Source organism: Apis mellifera, linkage group LG7, assembly GCF_003254395.2.
Source record: "Apis mellifera strain DH4 linkage group LG7, Amel_HAv3.1, whole genome shotgun sequence".
Lineage (NCBI taxonomy): Eukaryota > Metazoa > Arthropoda > Insecta > Hymenoptera > Apidae > Apis > Apis mellifera.
The window spans coordinates 13,300,678-13,322,354 of record NC_037644.1 but is presented as its reverse complement, the minus strand read 5'-3'; the positions used below and the strand labels follow the sequence as shown (position 1 = coordinate 13,322,354).

At 35.1% G+C, this 21,677-nt stretch overlaps 1 long non-coding RNA gene across 2 annotated transcripts; it reads left to right on the top strand.

Moving 5' to 3' along the window:
- Positions 1-44: 44 nt before the first annotated feature.
- On the top strand, positions 45-19,295 carry LOC102656862. 2 transcript variants are annotated; one of them, XR_003305017.1, is made up of 4 exons: positions 45-429; positions 17,021-17,214; positions 17,477-18,035; positions 18,865-19,295. It is a non-coding gene; the product is annotated as an uncharacterized LOC102656862 (long non-coding RNA). The 2 variants fall into 2 exon arrangements; XR_411526.3 differs by lacking the exon at positions 18,865-19,295 and having other exon boundaries at positions 52-429; positions 17,477-18,648.
- The last annotated feature ends 2,382 nt before the right edge of the window (positions 19,296-21,677 follow it).

The window sequence follows — 21,677 nt, the reverse complement described above, 5'->3', positions numbered from 1 at the left end:
CTAACCTAGTCACGCCCTCGTAGCTCGCGCAGGGCCGACGCAACAAAAGCGAGACAATGAGCATCGCCCTGTGTGGTGTGAGAACACACGCGAAATTTTTCCGCGCGCGACTTCACGGCCGTCGGATACTTTTCCCCGGTACTGTCAAATTAACGAACGAATTTGACGGTAGATTGGAAACTTATCGTGGATTGCCGAGTTCTTTTCTCCTTTGAAAACTTTTAAGAATTTTGAGCGCTGTTCCTGTTCCCAGTCGCAGGAAGGATGTCGCAGAATTACGGAAAATTTAGAAGTGAAAAATACCGACGACCACGTGGTGCTTTGATCCTGATCGATTCGCGTTTCTAACCTCATGGAATTTGACAGTGTACGTTTACGGAGAACAGAGTGAAAAATTTTGTACTAGCCATCGGAGATTCGCAACTAGTGGTAACGATCGTTTCAAATATATTAATCATTATCCTAATTGTCCTCCGTAACTTGCCTCTCGGTATCTTTTAGATATTAAATTGTTCGAATGCGTCATATTTTTTCCAATCGACTTTGGAATATTCACACTTATATCAGAATCGATATCTTCGTATCCGATTTGATCCGATCAAGATTTATCACGAACGAATTCTTTTTTTTTTCGAAATAAGAAAGGATTTTTAAAATAATTAAAAGTACGTGCATTTACTCAAATCTTGAAATTGAAAATTTTATTGATCCTATCGTTGCAATGCTCTTGACTACGTAAGGAATGGAAGTTGTGTGTATTTCATTGAGGTTCGTCCTCAAAGACGCGACGACACTTCTTACTCGAGAAATACAGATAGGTGTGTAATCCGTTGACGAAGAAACTGCAGAAACCCCGGAGGAAAAGACTCTTGAGTAGTAGAGTTATATAGATAAGGGAGAGACATCACGTTCTTATAGACGAGGGATTCAATTTGGCGTCTGTTTTTCCAAGGGTTCGACTCCAGTCTTGCGAAAACACTCGAGAGGACACCTCGGCTTCCATCTTAGCGTTTCTACTGCTCCTCACGAATCCTCCTTCTCCTCTTCTTCCCCCTCTCCCAAACTTCTATCCAGGTTCTCAAAATATCTTCGATCGGCGTGATGTTCCACTTTTTCGTTTCCTAGTTCCGCGAATGCGTTTCACGACACGTCACATGCGCCATCCGCGACAATTTTTCAAACTAATCGATAGATCGAACGGTAACCAAGAATTTTTTACTTCAGTGTTTCCTAACCTACAACCGCTTTTTGTTTCGTAATTACTTTCACAATTAAATACTTTTATAACGATTTAATAAATTATTCCATATAGATAGAATTTAAAATCATGATTAAAATTTTATAAAAATAAAAAACATAATAGAATTACGTGTAATACGTGTAAAGAATTTTATACTTATATACTTATATAATGATCTTAAGAATCTTTTGCAGACAGTCTGCAGGTTAAATACGTAATTGCAAAATTCGCAAATTGCGGAAGTCTTCGAGACAACGAACAGGAATGTTATCTTAAAATAACATTTCATACAATGATTTATCAGATCCTCGATAAAAATTGTCTGGCATTGGTTCCTATAATTTAGCTGATGACGAGCAACACGAATGTTTGCAACGATCGTAAAAGAAAGTAATATCACTAATTTTAAATTCATTGTCGTTCGCGAAAAGATATTCGAATTTTTATTTTTTAACCAAAAAGTAACTCTGTTGGTAAAAACCAATAATTTTCGAATTTTGCGTTCTCTTTCTCTCTCTTTCTCTCTCTCTCTCTATATATATATATATTTTAAATCATAATTTTTATTGAAATTTTGTTAGTACATCTATTTCATACATGATGCGTAAATATTTTTCGTATAAACACCACTCATTATATATTTTTGTAAGATTCTACGAGTCTATGTGTAGGTATACTCGCATACGTGCATTCTTGTTTTAAACATTATAAAAATATTTAGCCAGTATCGTTTTATTCGAATAATCTTTTATTTAAATAATCTCGAAGAATCGATAGTGAAGAACGAAGAAGAAATAATGCGGGATATAAAATTATTTAATTTAAGTAATTCAGTTTCAGATCATTACGTTATTTTTAAAATGACTTTATCGTTCTTGATTTTCTTTTTTTTCCTTTTTCTTCGTCTTTTTCGTTTTCCCGGACATACGCGCGAATTTCACAAAGGAAAAATCGATGACACGGACCCGACGTCTAATTTTCATTTAAATGAAACGACGTTCGCTCTAGGTGTTTCGATTCGGTCCCTTCTCCCCCCCGTCGCCATCCTCGAGGCTACACGGGGAGCGCTTTCGAACTTTCGGCCAAAGTTTAATTGTCTTTTGCTTGCGTTCTATCTAAATTCGCCGTCACTCGCCGCAGCCAATTTCTCCAACGGTTAATCCATTTGATAAGACGGTGGCGGTTTTTTTCTTTATCGCTGTTAAAGAAAAAGATGTGATGTTCGCTGGAAGTGACCAACTTACAATTACGAGTCAAATAATTGTAATTGTCAAGTAACAATACGTATATATAAGATTATTGTGTGACAATATTTTGAAAGAAGAAGAAAGAAATTTTAGATTATTTAGATTCTTCCATTTCTTCCAAAATTATAGATATTATTTTTTCAAACAATCTTTAGAAGTTATGGACTTCTTACGATAATAATCTTATAGAAGTAAATTACACATCTCTTTTTAAGATGATAAATATTCAACCATTGAATCACGGCTATCCGGTTAATAAAACAGAGAAATTTACAAAAAGTAAAAGTTATATTCGATTTGATTTCCCACACACGTGTCGATACTTGTTCGAAGAAATTGAACGTGTTCATCGAAGAAATACCTATAACGAAAAATATTTCATATAAATACGATATTATAATATTTTTTTTTTTTGTACAATAATATTTTCAATATCGAATTTTCCAAATACCGGACATTTTATCGTTAACGTTATTTGAACGTGCATAGTGTAAATAGTGGGAAGGGAATAACGGCGAGTTTTTTCGAATCTATCGAAAATATTGAATCTAGAAAGAAGAATTCATAAAAAAAAAAAAAAAGAAAATTCTCAAACACGAGATAGAGTTATATTGTAATTCGACCGAGTTACGAAATGTAAAAAAAAGTTTGGGACGAAGGATCGGAGATAAGACGATAAAAACGATAATAATTTCTATCCTCGTTTTCGCGTTGAGTCGTCGACAAGCACCTCTCTCGACGAGGTGTTTAAGAAATTTCGAGGTCTTTCCAAATAAACCACCGCCATGACCTATCCCATACGATCGGCCGACGGTGAATATGGCCGGGGCTCTTTTTTGCCCGGCAGAAACAATAAACTCGGAATTTCGTGGCCTCGCCGCCGCGTTGCGTCACGTCCTCGCCAAGGAAAGTACTACATTTTCTTTATGACGCACGCTGCTCGCGAGGGAAAAAAAAGTATACATTGCACGCTGCTGCCTTCTGTAAATGTTTCACGACATGTTCCTTCAAGACTCGGACGTTTTCCATCCTTCCCAATTGAAATCTTGGTTTGAAGGTTAGCGCTGTTGGAATATTGCTTGGATTTTGTATTTATTTTACAAATAATATATTTTACTTGGAAAAATTAAGTTTGGATCACGTTTTAAAGGTTAGTGCTTAAAATATTACTTTGATTTTACAGTAGTTTTAAAAGTAATGTGTTTAACTAGGAAATTGAGAAGTTTGGATCATGTTTTCAATATTGGAAATTTGAAGGTTAGTGTTTGAATGTTAGTTGGATTTTATATATTATTTTACAAATAATGTGCTTAAGATACAAAAATTATGTTTTTTTTGAAGGTTAATGCTAGAATGTTACTTTGATTTTATACTAGTCTTAAAAGTGTGCTTAACTAAGAAATTGAGAAGTTTGGATCATGTTTTCAATACTGGAAATTTGAAGGTTAATGTTTGAATGTTAGTTGGATTTTATACATTATTTTACAAATAATGTGCTTAAGATAGAAAAATTACGTTTTTTAGGTTAGTGCTGGAATGTTACTTGATTTTACAGTATAAATACTTTGATTTTACAGTAGTTTTAAAAGTAATGTGCTTAACTAGGAAATTGAGAAGTTTGGATCATGTTTTCAATGCTGGAAATTTGAAGGTTAGTGTTTGAATATTAGTTGGATTTTATACATTATTTTACAAATAATGTGCTTAAGATAGAAAAATTACATTTTTTAGGTTAGTGTTGGAATGTTACTTTGATTTTATACTAGTTTTAAAAGTAATGTGCTTAACTAGAAAATTGAGAAGTTTGGATCATGTTTTCAATGCTGGAAATTAGAAGGTTAGTGTTTGAATATTAGTTGGATTTTATACATTATTTTACAAATAATGTGCTTAAGATAGAAAAATTACATTTTGAAGGTTAGTGCTGGAATGTTACTTTGATTTTATACTAGTTTTAAAAATAATGTGCTTAACTAAAATATTGAGAAGTTTGGATCATGTTTTCAATGGTGGAAATTTGAAGGTTAGTGTTTGAATATTAGTTGGATTTTATATATTATTTTACAAACAATGTGCTTAAGATAGAAAAATTACATTTTAAATGTTAGTGCTGGAATCTTACTTTGATTTTATACTAGTTTTAAAAATAATGTGCTTAACTAAAATATTGAGAAGTTTGGATGTTTTCAATGCTGGAAATTTGAAGATTAGTGTTAGAATGTTGGATTTTATACTCGTCTTACAACTAATGTGCTCTTTAGAGAAATTAAATGTGAATTTTCAATGCTGGAAATATAAATCTCTATTTGAAGGTTAAAATGTTACTTTGTTCGATTATAGGTTAACTTAGAGATAGAAATTAAGTTACTGGATAGGCAGGATTTGCAATGATGTATCGTGTTTAAAGATTATTAATCATTTTTAATGTAACACGTAACAATCGATACATAAGATTATTTGTAATATTTGTCGAATCGATAAGAGAAACAGACGAATCTGATAACGATTATTGTGACACGATGTGAGATCACGATCACCTGTTTCATCATTAAATTCAATGCGTCTGGAATTTAACGACACATTTTAGACAATGTTGTACGAAGATGAATATTATCGCGAATATAAATATAATTAACCGAATCGTACACATGAATAAACTTTGAAAGTGCATAGAGACAATTCGAAGTTATTTCTTTGCATTCGTATGCATTAGGTTAGGTTGGCGAACATGTAGAATTTGTATCGCTTTGATGATTGGTTAATATGGACACCGCGTTCAAATTCGATCATTTCTTTTTCAGTCAGGCATGTTTGATTTTGAATTTTAAAAACAGATGTAAAATGCAAAAAAAAAAAATGTATTTGCTTTGCTAACTTCGAAATTCGAACGTTCTGGCGATAAAAAGTTTGAAAGAACGTTCAAAAGAAAGATTCGAAAGAAATGTTTCATCGCAAAATTTTTCTCTTTCGAAAAAGAAACACATTTATCCGTTAACAAAGCGTTAAAAACAAACAGAATAATTAATAAATAGCGCATTCTCGTAAACTTACTTCCCGAACGAATAATCCACAAGATCTCATATTCTCGTATAATTAAAAAAAAAAAATCTCTTTTTCCACGAAAGAAACGTCCGATCAACAAGATCAACCACACGTTTGATCCTTCAAGACTTAATTATCTCGTTCCATTAAAGGAATTGATCTCGCTTGGAACAACGAAGGACGCCATTAAAGCTTTCGTTTCCGTTGAAATGGAGGAGCAATCGAGGAGCCCGAACGAGGAAACGCCGTGTTCCAAAACCTATTTTTATCGCGTGAAAGAAACGAGTACGCATCGAGGCACGGTATCATCCGATCGGATTAACCCGAAGGAAGTCTCTACGGATTCCGTATGCCTCTCGTCTGCTCCTCGGTTGTTTATACAACGATGAAATTTAATTCTCGGGACCACCGAACTCAGGAACTCGTGTAAACCAATACTCGCGGCCAAGCCACGAGTGGAGCGCAAAAAAGCATGGAAGAAAAAGCATAAGTGAAAATCGTTGTCGACGAGGATCCACCTCTGAAGTGACGCGTGTCCAACTCGACCGACAGACACTTTGATCGACGGAACGAGGAAACCATCGGTCTAATAGACCGGTTAATTAACCCGATAGGAATCCTAATCGATCGGCCATTCTCCGTTCGCCGAGTAAATTCCTTTGATATTTTTCCCCTTTGCACCACCTTTCGGATACAGCGTTAACGTATCTCTTTCTGATTTGTTCGCTCGACATTTGGTTTCGTATTTCATATTTTTGATATTTTTAAAGCTTCGACCGTTCTTTCATTCGAGAAAATAAGAGAGGTTTCTTAAACCTATCTCTGTTGATTTATTCATTTCGAATAATCCTTGATTCCCCGTGATATCGAGTAACGATATTATTCTAAACTGAATTTTTGTATTGTTCCAAAATTTTTAATAACATTCATCAGCATCGGATAGACGTTTCAAAATTTCAATTGGCAGCCGAACGAAACAGTTAAATTGGCGGTGAGGAATGGTAATTTTCTTAAACGAAAGCATCGAGCGTCGAGCATCTCCAACTTCCTTTTCTTAACTCGGAACGAATACATAATTGGAACGCTTCCCCCTCCCTTCTCCCTCCCGATTCCTGGTTCCCCGTCTCAGGGAGCGTGGTGCAGGTTCCTTTTGTTTGTCTTTACAGCAACCAGCAATTCTGCATCATATCTTCCACGAGCTTGTAACTCGTCCAGATTTACGCCGCGCCGTTTCCGCGCGTTTTCCATGCAAGAGAATATGACGCGGTGGCGCGCGCGTTTCCGATGCGCGCGATCCGCGCATAAAGATAACAAACACGTCGGTGCACCGCGTCTGCTGTTTCTCAAATCCTCTAAGAGAAAAAGCTAATCTGGTTAGCATTACCACTTTCCGCCCAACGATAATACCAGGCATACCCAATTTTTCGCGTTTCATCTACGTAACATCTCGTGGTTCAACCAGTGTATCGTATCAACAATCGAGCTCGATCGAAAAATAAATTTCCCACTTTACTCTCGCCGAGCAATGCGAAGTATGCCATTGAGAGCCCTCGGTTTCTCGGAGCCAACTACTTATCTAAATGGCGTAGCTAAACCGGTGTTGCCAGTTTTGGGGAAAATTTAAGTTGGTTCAAGTTGCGGGGCAGTGTATCGTTCGTAATAATAATCGTGACAACTGCGAACGAACGTAACTTTATTCGAAGTTTCTACCTGTCAGTTTCCGACATGGATAACGAAGAATTTTATTCGTCTTGTCGAGTTTATATACGTAAAGATACGAATCTCGTGTATGAATTGAGTGTCGTTGATGGGCAAAATTAAATAATTGAAGTTGCTTTGATTATTCATCGTCCAAAATATAATAATAATAATAATTGGATCGTAATAAAAGTTGTTCAAATTTGAAGTAACTTTATTCGATATTTATTAGTTATTCTCTTTAATGCCTTCCAATCATTCAATTTAACTCGAGTTATATCGAAATAAACAAATTAGAATCTACCAGTCTTTTACTTTTATAATATTACAAAAATTTTAACAAACCCATTTTTGGAAGGATCGATTACATAATAAAAAATGAATAAATCCTTCCTTGACATTTTCAAATTACACAAAATACAAGTACCTTAAATCTTCATTATAGAAACTATATATACATATTCATGCTTCTTTTTAAAAGAAAGAAAAATTCCATTCTTTTTTCGAAAATTTTACTCATCGATCCATTTCCAAAATTTTTTAACGCATTCTGAAAAAAATCCCTTTCCAATCTCTCTCTCTCTGTCCCTCGTTCCATTATTATTCGGCACGAACGATCGAGGCAGGAAACGTGGTGGATTTTTCGGTGGAAACGCGGAAGCTGGCTCGCGCCGATAGGATTGAATCCGATGGGGGTGGGGGCGAGGGTGCGAAGTTGAAAAGGGCCCGGGCGGAATTGAAGCGGACAATGCGTACCGGGTGGCAATTTCACGCGACACGTCTCACCATCAGCATATCAATAGGGCACCGGGATTATCTGTGGATGTGCAGTGATATTCTGCGGTCGGCTCCGCGTAGATAGGGTTGCGCAATTTCGCTTCCACGCACGTCATTTCCCTCCTGCTCCGTGTCATCTCTATTGCCCGCAGATTTATTCCGCTCTATCGTCCCACCATTTAACGCGGAAATCCAGCCAAACTTCTTCTTCTCTTCGTCCTTCTCTCCATCGTGTCGTAAATACGACATGGCAAATTGATATCGATAGAGAATAGATTGGAACGTTATCTCGCAATCTTCTTTTTCACGATTCGTTAGACGAATGAAAGAACATCGAAAGGGATAATTTTGAGGAAATTTTTAAGTAGATATAATTATTGTAAATTTTAAACTGTTATATTTTATAGAAATTTGTGACAGTTCTAGAAAATATCTTCGATCGAATTCGATCGATAACGGTGTAATTTTTGACGGAAGAAAGAAAGAAGAAAGGGGATCGAATTGTCGATATTTCGCATCGATTCGTGTTTACATCGTTCGACAAAGTACGAGTAGCATCGAGGCGGAATCAACGTACCGTACCCTTGTTATTTTGATTAGGGCTTAGCAACATTATAATGCGATCGATTCGTCCGGGATGAAAACAAACGCGGCCAAGTCCAACTTTGTCCCCCTTCTTCCGTGCCCGCGACCGCGATACCGTTTATTTTTCTTGAAAACGTATCGGCCGCATTTCCTTCCTCATTGTCTGCCTTAAGGAAATAAATCCACTGCCAGACTGTCCCGGCCCGCGTGTCGTTTCCTCTTCCTCCTCCTCCTCCTCCTCTTTCCCCATCCAAAAACCAGCCATCATTTTACGCTCGTATTTTTCGCCAATTTAAATTCTTTTTTTCTTTTTGCTTCCCTGATATTGTCATAATTTCGCAGAAAATTTTTAAAAAATTTATTTATTCGGATTTATATCCGTCCAAACTCGTTTTCTTTATATTGTAATTACAATTTTTATATTATTATTCAAAATTCGATCACTCATCGATAAGAATATTCCGTTTATCTCGAGAAAAATTCCTATTTCTCGAATTCTTGTTTGCCAGATTCTATTTTATATTCGATTTATATCCAAGCTCGTTTTCTTTATATTATAATTACAATTTTTATTTAATTTATTATTATTATTCAAAATTCTAAAGAAGGTGAAAACTCGATCTCTTATTCTCGAATACCATTCATCGATAAGAATATTCCATTTATCATCTCGAAAAATCCCTATTTCTCGAATTTTTGTTTACCAGATTCTATTTTATATCCGATTTATATCCAAGCTTGTTTTCTTTATATCGTAATTACAATTTTTACATTATTCAAAATTCGGAAGAAGGTGAAAATTCGATCTCTCGCGAATACCACTCATTGATAAGAATATTCCATTCCGTTATCATTTCGAAAAATCCCTATTTCTCGAATTCTTGTTTGCCAGATTCTATTTTATATCCGATTTATATAGTTTTCTTTATATTGTAATTACAATTTTTACATTATTATTCAAAATTCGGAAGAAGGTGAAAATTCGATCTCTCGCGAATACCACTCATTGATAAGAATATTCCATTCCGTTTATCATCTCGAAAAATCCCTATTTCTCGAATTCTTGTTTCTTGTCAGATTCTATTTTATATCCGATTTATATCCGTCCAAGCTTGTTTTCTTTTTATTCTAATTACAATTTTTACATTATTATTCAAAATTCGGAAGAAGGTGAAAACTCGATCTCTTATTCTCTCACGAATACCACTCGATAAGAATCGATAAGAATATTCCATTTATCATCTCGAAAAATCCCTATTTCTCGAATTCTTGTTTCAGATTCTATTTTATATCCGATTTATATCCAAGCTCGTTTTCTTTATATTATAATCACAATTTTTACATTGTATCATAATTACTCAAAATTCGGAGGAAGGTGAAGATTCGATCTCTCACGAATACCACTCATCGATAAGAATATTCCGTTTATCATCTCGAAAAATCCCTATTTCACGAATTCTTGTTTGCCAGATTCTATTTTAGTGAGCGAGATTAAAAGGGAAGGGAGGCAGGATGTTGGAGGAAGATGGAAGGAAAGCAATGGGGGATGCGCGCACCTTTGCCACGTTCGTTTGAGCGGGCGGACGATAGCGAAGGGAGGCGTGCGAGATAATGGCCATATAGAGAGGAGTAAACGGCGAGAGAAGCCGCAGTCTCTCTCCTCGTGGGCGGGTAACGCGGCTAATTCCGACTGTTTGGTTAGCAAGCATTTAAGGTTTGTCTTGGCTGTTGCTTCGTGTCTTTTAGACAGCCGATCTGTGTTCCGACCAAACGAAACGGAAGCTAAACGCTCGTGACGAGGTGACGAGCCGACGACTTCCCCGGACGCCGTCTCCTCCGTCGCGGCTCGTCCGATCTTTGCACGAAAAATCAATCGGATCTCTCGATAATCATCCCCCTTTTTTGGAAGAATAATTGAGAGATGATCTTGCCTCGTATCTGTTCTCCATCTTTGCGTGTGTGTGAATGGATGGATTGAGAGTATATATCATAGATGTGGTATATACTTTACGATGGATTAAAAATAGCGGGTTTCTAAATAAACAAATCGAAGTGGATTCAAAATATTGACAAATGATGAAATTGCTCTTCGAAATCGTGTCTTCGTTGGTTAACGGATTCACGAATGGTTTATTTGCTCGAGGAAATGAGTAACAAGAGAATAATTTTATATGGGTTTTCAAGCAATTAGGCAAGTAACAAGTATCCTTTGTCTAATTCGTGGATTAAATTTATTGGCAATACGAAAATTATTGTTGTATCCAATTCGATTGGAAAAATTTCGAATTTATCAAATTTTCCTTCTCTCTGTGTACACGCGAAAAACATTGTTTCCATGTGTGCCAAGTACCTGAAGAAGATGGTTCACACATAGGTAAACGGGGCACATATGTAACCGAGTGTACACGAGACAACCCTCCACGATGCACAAAAGATTTAGAGAAGTTGCGGCTGAACAAACACCGCCGGCATAAGCGCACGTTCCTCCCTTTAGCTTTTCCTGCCCTTCCCCCGCCTCTGATAAGACTTTCCTTAACAGCGCCACACGAAAACACCCTCCGCCCCCTTCATTTATCCGTCTCGCGATCATCTCACCGAAAATAATACTTTTTACTTTTTATTCGTTTCTTCGTTTCTTCTTTTTTCCAGTGAAAAAGTATCGTTGCCTCTAAGGGAGATAGAATAAGTAAAAGAGAGATTCGTTTATGAAAAATTGTGTCGAAAGAGTAAAAATATGCTTTTTTTATCGAAGGAAAAGGGACGATCGAAAATGGAAAAAAATGTTTGAAAGATATTCCGAAATATTCCCCTAAACAGAAAATGTGGAGAGTCATTAATAACGTTACGCGGAATCGCAAAGTTTTTGTTATTAAAAAAATTAGCAAGACACGTTTCTATTATCGCGAATATATTTTTTCCCTCCCTTTTATGACCTCCCTTCCAATGTTATTTCCCATCAAACTTCGAAAGAGAAACTTTCGAATTCGAAATTATCGTCCACCGAAACGAAAATATACCTCTCGTTCCGATACAAATAATTTCCAGTTTTATACATATATATATATATAATCTTTCGAATTCGAAATTATAAAATATATCTCTCGTTCCGATACAAATAATTTCCAGTTTTATACATATATATGTATATATATATGTATATATATATATATATATATATATATATATATATATATATATATATAATCTTTCGAATTCGAAATTATAAAATATACTTCTCGTTCCGATACAAATAATTTCCAGTTTTATACATATATATATATATATATAATCTTTCGAATTCGAAATTATCGAAAATGTAGCTCTTGTTCCGATACAAATAATTTCCAGTTTTATATACATATATATATAATCTTTCGAATTCGAAATTATCGAAAATATATCTCTCGTTCTGATACAAATAATTTCGAATCTTATATATATATATATATAATCTTTCGAATTCGAAATTATCGTCGACCGAAACGAAAATATATCTTTCATTCCGATACAAATAATTTCGAGTCTTATATATATATATATTTAATCTTTCGAATTCGAAATTATCGTCGACCGAAACGAAAATATACCTCTCATTCCGATACAAATAATTTTGAGTTTTATATATATATATATATATAAAATCTTTCGAAATTATCGTCGACCGAAACGAAAATATAGCTCTCGTTCCGATATAAATAATTTCCAGTTTTATATATATATAATTTTTCGAATTCGAAATTATCATCGACCGAAACGAAAATATACCTTTCATTCCGATATAAATAATTTCCAGTTTTATATATATATAATCTTTCGAATTCAAAATTATCGTCGACCGAAACGAAAATATAGCTCTCGTTCCAATACAAATAATTTCCAATTTTATATATATATAATCTTTCGAATTATCATCGACCGAAACGAAAATATATCTCTCGTTCCGATACAAATAATTTCGAGTCTTATATATATATATATATATATATATATATATATATATATATTATATATATTCAAAATTATCGTCGACCGAAACGAAAATATACCTTTCATTCCGATACAAATAATTTCGAGTCTTATATATATATATTTAATTTTTCGAATTCGAAATTATCATCGACCGAATCGAAAATATATCTCTCCTTCCGATACAAATAATTTCCAATTTTATACATATATATATATATAATCTTTCGAAATTATCGTTGACCGAAACGAAAATATACCTCTCGTTCCGATACAAATAATTTCCAGTTTTATACATATATAATCTTTCGAATTATCGTCGACCGAAACGAAAATATACCTCTCGTTCCGATACAAATAATTTCGAATTTTATACATATATATATCGTATACATTACGTATATATATTTATATATATATATATCGTAAAATTGAATCGGATATCGATGGAAAATATCCTGGGAAAGAATCGAGTATCCGAGAGTAATATCATCCACTGGAGGAGTCCGTGAAAACCGGACGATCCTATAAAACGAATTCTGTGTCGCGAGTTTCGTTCGCGTATAATCGTTCCTCGCGCCGCCGCTCGTGTGCCAGCCCGAGCGCGGCCGGCGGAGATAATGGCGTCGAGCTGAAAATGCTCGACGCATGGAAACGATGCCTGTTGTTATTTTATGGGGGCGGAATACCGGGCCGACGGGAGGGAAGGAGAAAGGGGGGAGGGGAGGGGGACCTCTCGTTAAACCGATTTGCACATCGGATGCACTCTCGATTCCTCGAACAGCGGACAATTTCACAGGGCTCTATTTACGCTGCCTGGAACCGAAGGGGGGGGGAGGGGCGTCGCTCTGCCTACCCCAACTCGTTTACGTATTTTCCTCTTTCCCGTAAATACATTCGCGTTTTATCTCTCCTTTCCCCTCCTTCTCCACCGTTAGTTTCCTGGCTTTTCCATTTTTTCTCTCTGTTTCTTTCTTTTTTCTTTTTCTTTGGCTTTTCGATAACGATCTTTTAGCCGTTACTTTTTCGAAATTTTTTTCGACTTTCTCTCTTTCTTCTTTTCGATTTCTCGAGATTGGAATTTATCGATCAATTTTGTGCGAAGTTTGTGAATTTTTCTTTTATTATTTTTGCCTCTTATAGACACGGTATTTTAAGTTTGTGAAATTTATTTCGAATAGATAGAACAGTTCCTTATTGTCTGGGCGAAGGGTAAATTTTTTAAACGCGCGCGAAAGAGAAGAACGGTTCGTTCGCGAACGAACGAAACGCTGCGAGAAACTTCTTTTCGCACTGACAAGATGCAGCTTCCATTCGGATGTCACGTCACTGTCCGAACCGCCAGTCGTAAACCATTAAACCTCGTTTTCCTCGTACTCCTGCTCTGTCGTTTCGAGCATCTCTCGTTAAGTAAAACGCGAGTAAAAAAGTTTTTAACGAACTGTAGCGCTTCAACGATTCTTTATATATATATGATAATAAAATTTACCTATATCTATAACCGTAAAATTACCGTGAAAAGTTTATCATCATTTCGCGATATATTTATATTTACTCCGTTAAAATGTTTTTCTAATTATCATTTTCAAACTCGTCTATCTCTTTATAATTCACGTTAAAGCTGGTTATAGTATGGTATAATAAAAAGAAGAAATAGCCTTACAATCGATCAAAGCGTTGTCAATTAATCAAAATACACTTTTCAAATTCAAACTCAAATTGAAGCTAATAACTCCTCCATTAATATCTTGTATATAAGATATAAAATAAGAGAAAAAAAGGAAGAGATAGAAATAACCTATTTTAGTTAAAGCAATCCCGTTGCCAATTTATTAAAATACTTTTCTAAACTCAAATTTACATTGAAGCTAATAACTTCCATTAATATCTTTTAAAATATTCTCTCGTAATAAAAAAATAATATCTTGTATAAAATATAAAATAAGAGAAAAAAAGAAGAGATAGAAATAATCTATTTTGATCAAAGCAGTCCCGTTGCCAATTTATTAAAATACTTTTAAAAAAATACTTTTCTAAACTCAAATTTACATTGAAGCTAAAAACTCCTCCATTAATATCTTCTAAAATATTCTCTCGTAAAAGTATAAAGAAAAAGAAGAAATAGTATATCTTGACACAATCGATCAAAGCGTTGCCAATTAATCAAAATACACTTTTCAAATTAAAACTCAAATTGAAGCTAATAACTCCTCCATTAATATCTTCTATAAGATATAAAATAAGAGAAAAAAAGGAAGAGATAGAAATAACCTATTTTAGTTAAAGCAATCCCGTTGCCAATTTATTAAAATACTTTTCTAAACTCAAATTTACATTGAAACTAATAACTTCCATTAATATCTTTTAAAATATTCTCTCGTAATAAAGAAAAAGAAGAAATAGCCTATCTTGTCACAATCGATCAAAGCCAATTTATTAAAATACACTTTTCAAATTCAAACTCAAATTGAAGCTAATAACTCCTCCATTAATATCTTCTATAAAATATAAAATAAGAGAAAAAAAGGAAGAAATAGCTTATTTTGATCAAAGCAGTCCCGTTGCCAATTTATTAAAATATTTTAAAAAATACTTTTACAATTTTAACTTTTACAATTTACAATATTTTTTACAATTTTTTAAAAAAATACTTTTCTAAACTCAAATTTACATTGAAGCTAATAACTCCTCCATTAATATCTTCTAAAATATTCTCTCGTAACAAAGAAAAAAGAAGAAACAGCCTACTTTAACACAATCGATCAAACACTTTTCTCAAATCGAAGCTAATAACTCCTCCATTAATATCTTCCAAAGAAAGAGAGAGAGATAGACGAGATAGAAATATGCTATTTTGACAGAATCGATGAAGGCAGTCACGTTGCAAGGATGAAGGAAGGCTGGATACTAATCCGTGAAACACGTAGCGGGGAAGGGGGAGAGAGAGAGGGAGACTCTCGGCTGTAAAATATCCCGTCCATTACCGCAATTTCACCGCGGTTCTAACCGCTTCATATACATATCGAGCGACGTCAGCCCGTAACATACCGAAGTCGTAAAGCTCCCGGGTTGCACGCGGATGGACGGAAAAGAATCCCCGGGTGCCTAATTCGAGATGTTTATCCAAGCGGTGTGTTTCGGTGTTGCCCTCTTAATTCATACCCGCCGCTGTTGTTGCAGCTTAGCCAGCGCCAAATTTATTAAAATCGTTACCGACGCCTCCGCCGTTCACCAACCGACGAGCAACCAACCCGCCGTTGTTATTATTATTATTATTATTATTATTATTACGCCGTCGATACGGAACAATTCCCCTCCTCCACCAATTGTCTCTCTTCTTCCCTCCCCTCTTTCTCTTTATTTTTATCCTCGGATATTTTCATCGAGGTTTCTCAATTTTTCAACGAATCTTTAATAATTTCGAATTAAATAAATCTTATCGTTTACTTTCTTTTTTTTTTTGGAATTTCGAGAACGAAAATGTAAGGTTTTCTGTAAGGGATATTCGAAGATGGAATTAATTATTACACACGCGGATTTCGTGGACTGGATGGAATTCGATTTCGTTCTACTTAGATAGAATCGGAAGAATCGGAGGAGGAGGAGGACCACCAAGGTTGGAGATTGGACGGGTCCCGTATCCCTTTAAAAGCGTGACAATGCGTAAGAAAAGATTGGACCGTCGAATATTGGACCGTTTACGGTGAAAAATCTTAGCGCGATCTTATCCGAAGATCGAAAAGGATCGAGATCCTGGATCCCTATTATGCTGGAACGTCAGCCTGCGATTTACTCGGTCATTTCACCTCGGTTATTGCACAATGGCAGACTCGTGTATATCGAGACATCTGTGTCAAATTGTTCCTCCCCTTTCTTCTCCATTTCCCCAGAATTTTCCAATTTAAGATCAATTTATTGGAGAGAAATTATATTAAGAGGAAACGTAAATTTTACCTTCGATTATGAATTAAAAAATTAAGAAAGGAATATCTCGAATCGATCTGAAAAACACACAAATAAATAGAATTGAAAATATACATATAAATCAAAAAACTGTTTATTATAATTATTCTCATACATCGGTTAGAATCTCATTTCAATTTTACAGCAATCAAAAAATTCGAAAATTTATTCGACGAAATCGATTTTGAAAATTTCTTGTCAAATTAAAATTCTGAAACTTAATCGAAGTTTGGCACACGACAATCGCACTGGATATCTTTGAAGGTGAGAATTCGAAAAGTGTGGAAAGTTGACATGTCAAGGTTGCAAAAAAAAAAAAAGAAAGAAAGAAAGAAAGAAAGAAAAAGGGGAAGAAGGATCGAGAGTGGTCGATACGAAAGAAAATTCTTTTTCTACGGCGGGGCCGACAGGTGCAATCGCCTTCACCCGCGGATATTATTTCTGTCAACGTTGCCCGTGTTTATCCGCATACATATTTGACGAACTCCTCTCTCTCGTGCAGGTCGTCCAACGTCTAGGTCGGCTGGACCGTGTTACCTGAAGAAGCAATCTCTGTCGCATGGAATAACATTTAGGCCGGACTGCTCCACTGCACCGACTGTATATATGTGTATATATGTATACATACCTGCGCAACTGTGTTACGCCCGAGGAGTCCCCTGCGCCTCGATATGATCTTCTGTTTTCGTGTAATCGGTTAGTATGCTTCCAATTCGTGCCTTTGTTCGATTTAAAGTCGAAATTTTTTTTTTTATATAAATAAACTAACTGTGAAGAGAGTAAGTTCTTTTCTTAATTATTACATTTTATATTGAATCAAAATAAATGTTAAAATGTCGAAGTAAATAAAATTAAAGATGAAAAATTTCCAACTGAAAACAAGATTCAATTCCGTAATTACTTAACGTACAACGAATTTCGTTTACGCGGAAACTGAATTTCCTTTTCATCTGTTCAGGGAAGGCTGAGTCGGAGACATGATCGTGGAAAAGGGAGCGGAGGGAAAGGATACACGGAGAGAGTGTGAAAAATAATTTCCTGCCGTTGATATGTGGCGGATCGGACGGAGGAGAAAAGTCCTGGGCCGGGGGATATCAAAATATTATTCGAGGGTTAGCCGGGGTAGCTCCGCATTCTCGTGCCATACAGAAACCTTGCCGAGCCTAAAGTGGATGGTTATTGCCCTCAACCTGACCGCATACCCGTACCTCCTGGCTGTACACGAATTTCGTATTTACCGCTTAATCCTTCATCCTTCTTATCCAATTTAATTCTAAATATTTCAAATTTCCCCTAATACACGTATATATATATATATATATATATATATATATATAATCAAATATAATAGAAAGTAATTCAATTATTTCATTTCTTTTTAAAGCGACAAATGAAAGTAATAAGCCCGACGATGGAGGGAATTTCGTCATAAGATAAGATTGTAAAGAACGATGCGTTCCACAAGTCATCGTTTACCGACGTTAAGTTAATCGATAACAAGAGGAGGATCTGGACCGGTGGGTAAAGTAGTGCGAAAAATTGGCGCATCGGTTCCATGGAGGTTACCGTGTACAGGGGAGTGTGAGTTGCGCGCGCGTTGCACGCTCACACATGCGCGCACAAGTACGCGGCAAGAGTACTTACAATTAATACGGGGTACGCAGCCCCAAGCTGCGAGAGACTCGGTCGATATGTGGTCACAATGAAGGGTGTGGCGTTCGAGGACGAAAAGCTCTCTCTCTCCTGTCCGCTTTATCCTGCCATTGGCTGTTGCCAGGTGTCGAGAATGGCGGACACCTTTCCCGACACCGGCCCTCCGGCTCCTCTTAAACAACATTTCGAATCGTCTTCCTTCCCAAACCGAACGAGCCACCAAAGATTTTGCGCCCGATAATTCGCGGAGAATCAACTTTTCGGAGATCTTCCATCCTTCCGAGGATTGTGATTAATTTTGTTTATTTTGTCGCCTCATTGTATATTTCGTGTGTGAAATACTAGAACCGATGATTATTGCTTTTATTTAATCGAGAAAGGAAAGGGAAATTTAAAGTATCGATTATTGTAATTAATTTATTATATTATCCATTGATTCTTTGTTTATTACGAATGAATAAAGTTGAAGGAAAGAGAGGTGTTAAGGGATATAATATTCTTAGAATTTTTAAAAGGATTGGGACATTGAAAATTTTATACATGAAAGAAGGCAATTTTTAAGGTTAAACTTATCACCGTAGGTTATACATCTATCCACGATATAATTTAATTCAAATTCCCTTCTATTTAACATCTTTCAAACGATCCAATTTGCGGTGTAAAATTTTTGACGAACGTTGTTACGCTTTCCAGACAGTCCCATAAATTGGCTGCGGAGAACGAGCTTTCCAACGATCCACCCAGAAAATGACGTATATTCGTGGTGTTCTTAACGGGCGCCACTTTAATGGAGACACGTGTCGCGGGTATTTCAGATCGTTGGTACACCGTGTCGCGATGATGAAGAGAACGACGACGTTCGAGGAAGATTGATGAGGTGTGTTTACCGCTAACTAATTCCCCTCCGCTGCCGGCTCACGTCTAGCTAACTAACTTTCCCTCGAATGAACAGCTTGGGCGGACAAATTGTTCGAATTCCATCGTTCGATGATCGAGCGTGATCTTAAGTATATTATCTCGAGAAATGCGAATTTAATAAATTTAACGAATTTAATAAAGTACCGATCAAAGATTATCGAATATTAATAATTAAGTCGCATATTAAAGAATGTAATAAATTTAACGTTTATATTAAATCATGTTCTACGATTGATTTTGTCAAGAAGCAATCTTATTTTGAACTCTCCATATGAATAATAAAAAGATTTGATCCTTTTTCTCCTTCTACGTTATCATCCTTCCATTCGAAGAATTTTTCTATCTAATCACGTTCTGTGGTTAATTTTATTGCAACAATGATTTTATTTTAAATTTATTCCTTCTACGATGTCACGTGTTCGTGCTTTATTCCAAGAATTATTCAATCATTTTTCTATCTAAATTTTCTGTTTAATTTTATTATAAAAAGCAACGATTTTATTTTCTTCGTAAATGATAAAAAATAATTGTTTCTTCGTAGGGAACCGTTACCTTTTTCTCCTTCTGCACGATGTCATTCTTCCCGTGTTCCATTCGTTCCAAGAATTCGTAAGCCGTCGAGTCAAGGCTTTCTTCGAGCCATCGATGACGTTACGTTCGAACGCCAAGAGAGAAATGTCGTCGCACGATTGGTTCGCGAACGAAGGTTGATATCGACGGGGATACAACGCGCGCACAAGTTGTTAACGAAAATCTTTCGTAGAGCCGGAGGTGGTTAACGAAGCATCACCCTGGATTAGGCTTGCGTCAAGCCACAAAACCAGCCTCTTCTGCGGGGTTCTGCGTACGATGAAGAAACGGAGGTTATTCTTGGTTGAACAAACACTGGAATGGGTCGCGTGCGCCTCCCACATATTTATAGATTTTATCTCTCTTTGACTTCGCCGAGGCGAGTAGGCGTTCGTGTACTCGCGTGCACCGCGCGGCGGGGAGGGGAGAGAGAGGAGGAATTCGAGGGGGAGGTGGACGCCGCGAAAACCCGGGAGAAAATCTGTGGAATGCCGGTGGAAAGAAGGAAAACATCGGCCGGAATGACAGAAGGGAAGGAATCGAAACCTCGTGCGGATCCAAGTTATGGGATCCGCTTCTATCTTGTATCACAGATATATTTAATCACGAGTATCATTCCTATTGTTTTAGGTTATGAAAGATTCTATAAAAATTATTATCCATTTAAGGAAAATTGGATGGATCTTTTTTTGGAATTGGTGAAATTGTTCTTATTTTCTGTTCAATATTTTTCATCTAATAAGAGATACAATAAGAACATTGCATAAAGTTATATCAGAGATATATTTAATCAAAAGTATCATAGCTTGTGTAAGTTAAGAAAGATTTTATAAAAATTACTATAAATATATTATTATCCATTTAAGGAAAATTGAATCTTGGATGAATCTTTTTTGGAATTGGCAATATTATTCTTAATCTCTGTTCAATATTTTTCATCCAATAAGATACAATAAGAATATTGCATAAAGTTATATCAGAGATATATTTAATCAAAAGTATCATATCTAGTAAATTAAGAAAGATTTTATAAAAATTATTATAAATATACTTTTATCTATTTAAGGAAAATTGAATCTTGGATGGATCTTTTTTGGAATTGGCGAGATCATTCTTATTTTCTCATCATTTAACATTTTTCTAACAATTTTCACTTAATAAGAGATACAATAAGAGTATATAATTATAGCAGAGATATATTTAATCAGAAGTATCATCATATCTAGTAAGTTAAGAAAGATTTTATAAAAATTACTGTAAATATACTTTTATTCATTTAAGGAAAATTGGATGGATCTTTTTTTGGAATTGATGAGATTGTTTTTATTTTCTGTTCAACAGTTTTCACTCAATAAGAGATACAATAAGAATACTGTATAAAGATATATTTAATCAGAAGTATCATATCTAATTACAAGTTAAGAAAGATTCTATAAAAATTATTATAAATATACTTTTATCCATTTAAGGAAAATTGGATGGATCTTTTTTTGGAATTGGTGAGATTGTTCTCATTTTCTGTTCAACAATTTTCACTCAATAAGAGATACAATAAGAATATTGTATAAAGATATATTTAATCAGAAATATCATATCTAATTACAAGTTAAGAAAGATTCTATAAAAATTATTATAAATATACTTTTATCCATTTAAGGAAAATTGGATGGATCTTTCTTTGGAATTAGTGAGATTATTCTCATTCTCTGTTCAATAGTTTTCACTCAATAAGAGATATAATAAGAATATTGCATAAAGTTATAGCAGAAATATATTTAATCAAAAGTATCATACCTAATAAGTCAAAAAAGATTTTATAAAAATTATTGTAAATATATTTTTATCCATTTAAGGAAAATTGGATGGATCTTTTTTTTGGAATTGGTAAGATTGTTCTCATTCTTTGTTCAATTTTCACTCAATAATAGATACAATAAGAATACTGCATAAAGTTATAGCAGAAATATATTTAATCAAAAGTATCACACCTAGTAAGTTAAGAAAGATTTTATAAAAAT